This window comes from Pteropus vampyrus, unplaced genomic scaffold (assembly GCF_000151845.1).
Source record: "Pteropus vampyrus isolate Shadow unplaced genomic scaffold, Pvam_2.0 Scaffold321, whole genome shotgun sequence".
Lineage (NCBI taxonomy): Eukaryota > Metazoa > Chordata > Mammalia > Chiroptera > Pteropodidae > Pteropus > Pteropus vampyrus.
In genome coordinates, this window is record NW_011889102.1 from 82408 (window position 1) to 91596 (window position 9189).

Consider the following 9189-nt stretch of genomic DNA (forward strand, 5'->3'; position numbering starts at 1 on the left):
TTTTTTTTATTTTTTACGCCTATAGCACCCGGTCTTCCTAGGTGATCTCCCATCCAAGTACTAACCAGGCCTAACCCTGCTTAGCTTCCGAGCTCAGACGGGATCGGCTTGTTCAGGGTGGCATGGCTGTAGACTCATATGGGTAAATAGTTTTTAGTTATCTCAGCAGGAATCTTCCTTTGTTTTGTAGGTTGCTGGTGTCTTGGCCATAGGGCTGATCACATTGTAGGCTCTGAATACAACCTGGTGTAATATTTAGTCAATTTGTATAGTTCTCATACCTCTTCCCTACATCACAATTACAGTCGGAAATAGATGAAATAAACTGTCAGAATAGTGACCACAAATTTGCCTCTCTCCCCAGCTCATTTCCTGAGCTAGGAATATGATTTATGGAGCAATTCCCCTGTGCCAAGTCATTGCATTAAACCTATTAGGTGGGTACTGTTATTTTTCCTATTTCACAGGTGCATAAGGCATAGACAGTGACTTGCTCACAAACATAGACGCAGTAGGAGCAGTCAGGATTGGAACCCAAGTTTCTCTGGCTCCCAAACCTGAGGTTCCCACTGAAACTTTCTTCCTATGAACAATAAGTTTGGCGCAACGTAGAGGGATACCTGCTCCTTGACCCTCCTTGTCCCTTAGATGTGAAGAGCATCTCTCCAAGTGGCAGAGACTGGAGGGGGATGTCAGTATTCTAAAAGGCCTGGACAGACGGCTGGAAAGATAGGACCTCTTCAGAGGGAGGCACTCCCAGCTTTGTATTCCCCACCCCTCTGTGCCCCCAGGATTTAACAAAGTAGCACAGAAACAGACTGGCAGGAGCTGCCCAGATGGTCACTTGGGCCCCAGGCACATTCCTGCTGCTCAGATCAGTGAGGGAGCAGCCCCCATGCTAGATGCCTCATGTAAACCTTATTGATTTTCTGCTTCGTTAGCTCAGAGAGAGCTTGCAGCTCTGGCAGAGAGCCCTCTTCAGCAAGGCCTAGCAATTAACCTGGAGAATCTACTGAAAGGAATTTCTTATTATCCCTGCTATTAGGTACAGCAGATGCTCCTGGTCTCTAAGCAGAGAGCCTACCCAAATGCCACCTGGATTTTATGAAGCCTGGTTACAGCACTTCTGGCTGTGTGACTTTGAGCAACTGCCTTTACCTCCCTAAGACTCAGTTCCTGTTTCTGTAAAATGGCGATAACCATAGGGTAGTTGTGAGAATTAAATTGGATAATACATGTAAAGGGTTTAGTAGGGGTGCTGGGTATATATTAATAGTTAATAAACATGGGAGTGATTATTATCGAGATTCTCACAACGTCTAGACCCACGAAATTTGGTCTCTCAGCACTAAGAAGTACCCTTCAGCAATCACTAGTAATTAATTTCAACATAACTCAAATCTTTAGCTTGCTCTTTGGCAAAGTGAGAGTGGAGATTACAGTAATGTCCACAGCAGCATTTACCAAAAATCCTTTCCTCTCTAGTCCACTTTCATCAGTCCACAGAAGTTAAAGCCATCAGTTTTCAAATCTCCCACCCCCACTGCCTTCCAAATTACTTTGAAATGGTTTTTCTGCCTTTTTATTATGTAGATTGACAGTCTGCAGACCCACCACTTACCGTCCAAAATAATCTTCCCCAGTAGGCATTCCTGATTTTATATCACAAAGGCCCAACGAACAAAATTGAGCAAAGACTGAACTTCCAACAAAGTTTGGGGAAAGAAGTTGAACAGGAAAAGGAATACCCTGGGGAACAGGGAAGGCTGAGAATCCTCTCCTGGTACGATATTTTTACAATGAAATTTTAGGCTTACTCCAGCCCTCTGCTGCCAAGTGCTGTTGGAAAGCTGAGAAGAGGAGTGGGAGGAACCAGGCAGTTCCACTTTGCATTCTGATTTGTTTTTCTCCTGGAAACAAAATCTCTCTGAAGAGATCTTCCCAGTTCTTGAGATTGTGGCAGTGAGGGCAGCTCCACCTCCAGTCCCGAAGTGACCTGCCAGCCCCCTGCTTCCCTCAGGAGAACCCACAAGGAAGCAGGTCTGTCCACAATGTCGCTCTGGAGTCTTTGACTCCACATTGATAAGTACCCCCACACACACCCCACCCAACTGAGAGCCCTCCAGCTCAAATGCCCCAGGGGCCATTTTATGGGGTTGGGGGTGGCAAGGAACTGAGATTGTTGCACAACACATTGCAATCTAGTTCCTTCACCACCACCACCTCTCCTCCACCAGGGAGAGCAAAGTCTAAAGCCAACACACTAGAATTTTCAACTTTCACCCATTGCCCTGAGGAGAGTTTAACACTGGAGCCCCACAACCTGCCCCTATAATCAATTCCATGTGGGAGGGAGTGGGTGGGCTTCATAGGAAGGCCCTTCCCAGCCTGCTCCATTTCAGGACTTTTTTCAAGGGACTTCTGCGGGGTCTAAAGTCTTCCAGGGCAACCCAGCTGGCTGCTTCCCTAGGCTGTTCCTAAATTCCAGGGATGACTGTGGAGTCTGACGAGCCTGCAGCCTTCCTGGAGTCTGCAAGGGAGCCCAGCCAAGAGTGCTGGCTCTGGATCATTGCCTAAGGCAGGAAGCTGTGGCCCCTAGTTACCATGGAGATGCCCTCACAGCCTGTGCCCATTTGTGGTTGATAGGCAGCCTCACTTAGGAAAGGAGGAGGAGAAATTTGGTTGCTTGAGAACTAGCTGAGCTTGGTGGGAGAGTCGTTGACATCGTGAGCCTGCTGCTGAAGGGGCTGGAGAGGAGGCTGAGGCCGGGAGCTCTATGAGAACAGCACTCCACTAAGGTGGTCTCCTGCCAATCCTGTAGCTTTAATGGCAGGGCTATGACCTCCTGCAGAATGAGGCCTCACTGCCAAGCTGCCAACCCTACGCAAGGGCTGTTGGAAGAGGCTCTGATACACTGGAAAAACCCCAGGAGTCAGAAATGGAAATGAGAGCCACATCCACAGGAAAGAGCCCAGGCTGGTCTAGGTGTCTGGCACAGATGAGAAAGCGCTAGACTAGTTGGGAGGTGCCAGTCCCTTAGTCACCACCTCTGAAACACCAAGGTAATCAAGAGCACTTCACTTCCTTTCTCAGCAACCCAGTCCTCACTGCCAAGCTGCCGACCCTAGGCAAGGGCTGTTGGAAGGGCTGAGAATAACGTTTGTCCTGTGGACTGGGTTGCTGAGAGGCCCTTGCAGCAGTGTAAGCAAAGCCCAGGCAGGTGGTCTCCCTCTGATTCAGTGGATAAAGAAGGACTAAAGCTGTGGGGCCTCTCCTACGCTTTCATCCTTCTGTGGCTAAAACTGGAGGATGAGCTAAGTTAAAATGTCCTTTGAGAGGGCCTGACACTGCAAGTGTGTTTGTACAAAGGGCAGAGCTTGGCCCTGCACACACGCGAGCTGTGCAAGACTAGCGGAGCCAGTGCCAGGGAGAGGGAGGCTGATTGGATCAGGCTCTGAAGCAGCCCTGCGGGTGGGGAGCTGCCCAGAACTGCCTGTAGCCCTGGGGGAGGAGGCTGGAAGATGTCTATCACATTTGCCCTTTGTTATCCTGGGAGCAAAGGGCTAACTGCTTTCCAGGCTGTGAAGTATCTCATGAAAGACAGAGGGGCAGAGTGATATAGGGGAAAGAAAACTAGTCTGGGTGTTTGAAATCCACCCAGACTATGTGGCCTGAGGCAATTACTCTTTTTAAGGCTTGGTAGTCTCACCAGTAAGACCGAGGTAAAAATTCCTGCTCTCCTTATCTCACCTGGTTGAGGAGAAAATGCCTTGAGAGAATAGATATGAAAGCCCCCCTAAGCTGTGCACAAATGAAGGACCAAGTGAGCTTTATTTAGGGCAGGGAGAGCCTTCTCCATCCATGTCTGCACTGGTCCCATCACAGCTTGAGATCCCCTCCCATCATGCTGGGGACCTTTTCTTTGCTCCTCTTAACAGAATCCCAGGCTCCCTAGTGGAGCCCAAACCCCTTCTGGTACCCTATAAAAATGAGGTGGGGCTGCCCTTTGAGACCACGCTCCCCTGAGCAGGAAGAGAGCCTCCTTCTCCAGCAGAACCTGCTTTGTGAGGAGTGGCTGTGTACAGCAGTTTAAACAAAATACCAAGATCCACAGACTCACATTTCTGTGGGGGTGCCCTGCAGTCAGCAGCTGCACAACTAAGACCTCCATTCCTTTCCCACACCCAGTGGGAAATTACCAATAGACTTCTCTGGAGGTATTCATACTTACACTTGCTTTTATCCTCTAGGAATTTTATAGTAAGTTATTCTTCTTTTTTGCCCTAGGGCTTGGAATGTAATTCCCCATTTGGTAAGGTTTAAAGGTTCAAAACCATCTGCACAGGAATGAGAGAAATGGGTTTCTGTTATCGCTAATCTGCTCTCAAAGCCCCGTGAGGCTGTTTTTATTAACAAATTCAACACTCACCAGTGCCTTGGGAATTTTGGGCCCAGTTTGGAACTAATATGTGGGACAAGAGAATTCTGGGCATGAATTTCCTGTTGTACTTTCTGCCTCTACTACTCTGGGAGTAGCCCTTCCCAGAATGGGGACTGGGAATAGTTTTGCCTCTGAGTCCTAAGCAATTGTAAAAATAAAGGTATGTATGGAGTCTTGACTGACTCAGCCTCCCTAGATGTTAGAACTGGAAAACAGAGCCCCTCATGTTTCCAGTCAAGGATGCCAAGGTTACAGAAGGCATGTGACTGCCACAATGTTACCCAGAGGTCTATGATAAAGCTGGAGCAAGAACCTAGGTTTCCCCACCCTCAGGCCAGTGTCTCTTCTCCACCAGCCTGTTCACTCATCTTTGCTAAGCCATGCCTATCACTGTCCTTGCCACCCAAGCTGTCAGAGGGAAAGGCTGCCACAGCTTCCCATAGTCGTCCCCCGCTGTGACTAGATAAGGGACACTTTCTGTTACACTGGGGATTGTCTGGCTTGGAGACACCTTGGGACTCTCTCTGAAGAACTGATGTGGGGCACACTCAGTTTAGAAGCCACTTATATTCTGGTGGCAGTCTTTGCCTTGGAACCTATCAATGCGATGGAAAGCTTGAGGCCTAATTCCCTTTCAGGGAAGAATGGAGAGAAAAGGGCACAGCTCTTCCTTGAGGTAGGAAGTATCTGGAAGAGTACCCAGTCCTTTTGGATTGCTATAACAAAATACCATAGACTGGATAGTTTATAAACAACAGGAACTTATTTCTCACGGTTCCGGAGGCTGAGAACTCCAAGACCAAGGTGCCGGCAGATGTCTGGTGAGGGTCCAAGTTAAGAGATGGTAATCTTTTCACTGTGTCTTCACATAGCAGAAGAGGTGAGGGATCTCTCTCTGGGGCCTCTTTTATAAGGCCACTAACCCCACTCATGAAAGCTCCATCCTCATGACTTAATCACCCCCTAAAGGCCCCACCTCTAAATACTGTCACATCAGGGATTAGCTTTTAACATATGAATTTGGGGAGGAGGGGGCGTGGCAGACATAAACATTCAGTTTATAACAAAAGCAATCTAGAGTTTCTGAGGTGGATTTTGTTAGGGGACCATGTGAGGAATAAACGGTGGAGGGAATGACAGTCTAAGACAAAAGGGGAAACAGAGGCAGCATCTAGCATCTGAGTATGAGCTCAGCCTAGAGGATGGGAGGAGAATGACTAGGGGAAGGCATCAGGGCACAAGTAGAGATGACACCCAGAAGAAATTAAGGAGTTGGGGTGGAGTCTTCTGCTTCCACTCCCATCATGTGAGAGATGGATGAGGTTGAGACATGAAGCAACCTTCCATGGGAAGTGCTCGCTGTCTTGCCAGAGAGAGGAACCTTTGCTTTAGCACGTATACAGCAGCCCCTGGCTGGTCAGGGACAGAGACTAATGAGGCCATCTGCATCCTGGGTCCTGCAACTAAGGAAAACCATCAGCTTCGCAACCATGGAAAAGGTGAAAAAGTCAGGCTGTCAGTGAGTGTTCAGAGGGGCTGTGGGGTTGTGTAGGTTGTGTCAGAGAAATGTACGTTCTGTGCAGATTTGACTGGAGTTGTATATGTTCTGAGCTTCTTGTGCATTATTAAAAAATAAGGTGACCCCCTTTCCCACAACCTCTCAGCCACCTTGCTTTCGCCCTATCTCTCCCCATTCTCCAAAAATCTCAGTGACTTCTAGTGACCACCAACAAAACAAAACAAAACAAAACAAAAACCTCATATTTCTTAGTCTGGCATTTAAAGCTAAAGATTCACCAGACATGTCTTGAATTTCCTGCCTCCACACATTTTACTTATGCTGTGTTCTCTGCTGCTTTCTCAACACCGGATCTTCACCAGTTGAAGTAATTTTCCAAGCTGAGCTCAGATGCTACCTCTTCCAGGAAGCCTCATCTGGTATTACCAATCAAAGGACTTCTCTCTCCTCTGAAAACTAGAGCAATTTTTCTACCTCTTTTGTGACAGTGTTACAGTCTATCTTGCAGTTTAACTATTGAGGGGGATCTTTTAAATGGTAAGTCTTTGAAGGCTTATTAATATCTTATTTGTTTTCATATCCCTAGCACCTAGCACAGTGCCCTTTACATAGCATGCATGTAATTTAAAGTACATTTATTAAACAAATGAATGTATATGTTGCAGATATGGAGATGAATTAGAAAGCTTCTGTCCATTAAGGGGCTTACAGTCTAGTGTTAGAAAGAGATGCATAGCAATAAGAATTAATTTAAAATGAAGCCCAAGGAACAGTGCATGACCTGAGAAGATGTGGGTTTTGGGTGGACAGAGATGGTGGCAAGGGGGAGAACATTCAGGTTGAAGGAACTGACTAGGTGGATGTGCATGCCACATTTGGGGAAGGTGGCATGTAGCCTTGGGACTGGCATATAGATAGCATGAAGAAAAATAGGTGATAAGGCCAGAGAGGGGATGTGGGCACTGAATCATGGAGGACCTGGTGTGCCTTTCCAAAAAATTTGGATTTTATTCTGGGACCATTGAATGAGGAGCCACTGAATGTTCTTGAGGAGTGTAATATTTAGGGAATGGAGGAATGACTCAGTACTGTGTTTTGGGTGGACACCATTCTTCGGTAGGTCCATTTTAGGAAAATCTTGTGTTGAATTTTGAATTACATGCAGCACCCATTCTTGTGTTGAAATTTTGAATTACATGCAGCACCCATTCTCTGAGGCCAGCCTGTCCCCTGGTCAAACCTCCTCTTTGTGAGATTTTTCTCTTTTAAAGAGGCTACTCCCAAAGAACACTTGGTCAGATTGCCCTCTGAAACTCTCTTTCCTGACCCATCCCACAGGTTCCTCCCTCTGTTCTGGCTTTAGTATAGACATTCTTTTTTGGACTGTATTAGTCAGGGTTCTGCATTAGTTAGCATTCTTCAGAGAAATGTGTGTGTCTATGCACACACAATTAAATTTAATATAAAGAATTGGCTCATGAGATTATGGAGGCTGAGAAGTCCCACAAGCTGTTGTCTGCAACCTGGAGGCCCAGGAGAGCAGGTGGTATAAATTCCAGTCCAAGTCCAAAGTCTTGAGAAACAAGAGCACCAACCAATGTTGTAAGTTCCAGTCTGAGGAAGGCAGAAGACCAATGTCTCGGCTCAGACAGACAGGCCAGAGACACCCACTGACACCCACTGCCTCTCACTGAAAATTGAACTTTCTGAGCCTGGGACTGGCTTGAGCACCCCACACAATTTTTTGACCTTTGCGAGTGGGGCTTAAGGAGTAGGGTAGGGACAACTTCCTATAGAGAAAAAAATCATAGACTTTGGAGTCAAATCAGCCCGGGGTTAAAGTACTACTATCTTAAATCACTTATTAGCTGTATGACCTTGGCAAAGTCACTAATCTTTCTGAACTTTGGTTTCGGTTTCCTTATCTGAAAAATGGGGATAATTATTTTAATTCCAAAGAATTAAAGTGAAGATGATGTGGGGGTTGCCTAGCTTGCCTGACAGAGGGGTTATTCAGTAAATTATAATTGTTTTATTTATATTTGCAGAGTTAAATAGAGGCTATTGTTCTGCATAAGAAAAGGAAAGCTGTGCTTGGAGTGATGTGTTGTTAGGTGCCTTAATTTAGGGGACCACAACTCTTTGCCTAGACTATCTTCAGAGGTCATTCCACAGCCCTCTTGGTGAGGGTGGGTACAGGTCTCCCTAGCATGACTTCCACTCTCATAACTCTGTCCTACCCCCGTCAGCGGCTGTGGGCTGTGGTCATATTTCCTAGTTAGGCAAGGGCCCAGCCTTAACTGAATAAAGACACTGTTGCAAAGACTGGGGAAGCAGACACTGTTGCAATCTGCCCTGCCCCTAGGAACCCCGGGGAACCTGTGGCTGGCCTTTAGCCCCACCAACTGTGTGTGTCTGAGGTGAGAGCCTGGGTTTCTGGGCCTTCCAGATAATGAGCAGACTAATAGGACATACTAGAGAGACGCCCTGCTTTCTGGAGCTGAGGTTAGAGTTTTCTCTTCAAAACCAAAGCCACAATTATAGATCTTTCTCGGCTGGGCGCTAAGGTGGTGCCTCAGGTGCAGGGAAGTAAGACTCATCCATGCCCTTGAGAGGCTCACTGTCAGAAGAGCAGAGTCACACACACCTAACGCAAGAGGGTTTGAAGTTTGTACAGACCAGTGAGGTGGAAGCAGCAGGAGGGAGGTGCCATTTCTGTGGGTGTATGGGGTGGGAAAGTTAGGGGGAGTACCAGGAGAGTGATAGTTTAAAGAGATGGAGGAGGAAGGCAGGCCAGGCAAAGGAACCAATATGAGCAAAGGCTTGGAATGGAGGTGAAAATAACATGTTTATAAAAACGAACCCCCCACCCCCACCCCTGCTTCCCAGTTCTTGGGTGTGGCTGGGACACGAGGTGCTGGGCGGGGTAAGGCAGCAGGGAGAGCAGAGCAGAGAGGCTGAGGCCTTAGTGTGAGTTGTGGGATTCAGGTTTAGCAGCAGGGGAGAAAGCAGCGTCAAGTTTTGGAGGTCACTCGACTTACGTAAGAAGTACAGACTGACATTGTGCTACGCATTTTCTTTCTTAAAACAAATAGTTGTAGAGTGACTACTACGTGCCAGATGTTCTGGGCACTGGGAAATAGTGAAGATTCAGATTAAGCCTTCCCTGAGGGTAACCTCCTATTTAACGGAAGAGGAAACTGAGGGTCGGCTTGACGCCGGCTGCTGG

At 47.2% G+C, this 9189-nt stretch overlaps 1 pseudogene; it reads right to left on the reverse strand.

Annotated features, from left to right (window-relative positions):
* Positions 1-16: 16 nt before the first annotated feature.
* On the reverse strand, positions 17-134 carry LOC111730576 (annotated as a pseudogene).
* Positions 135-9189: the final 9055 nt, after the last annotated feature.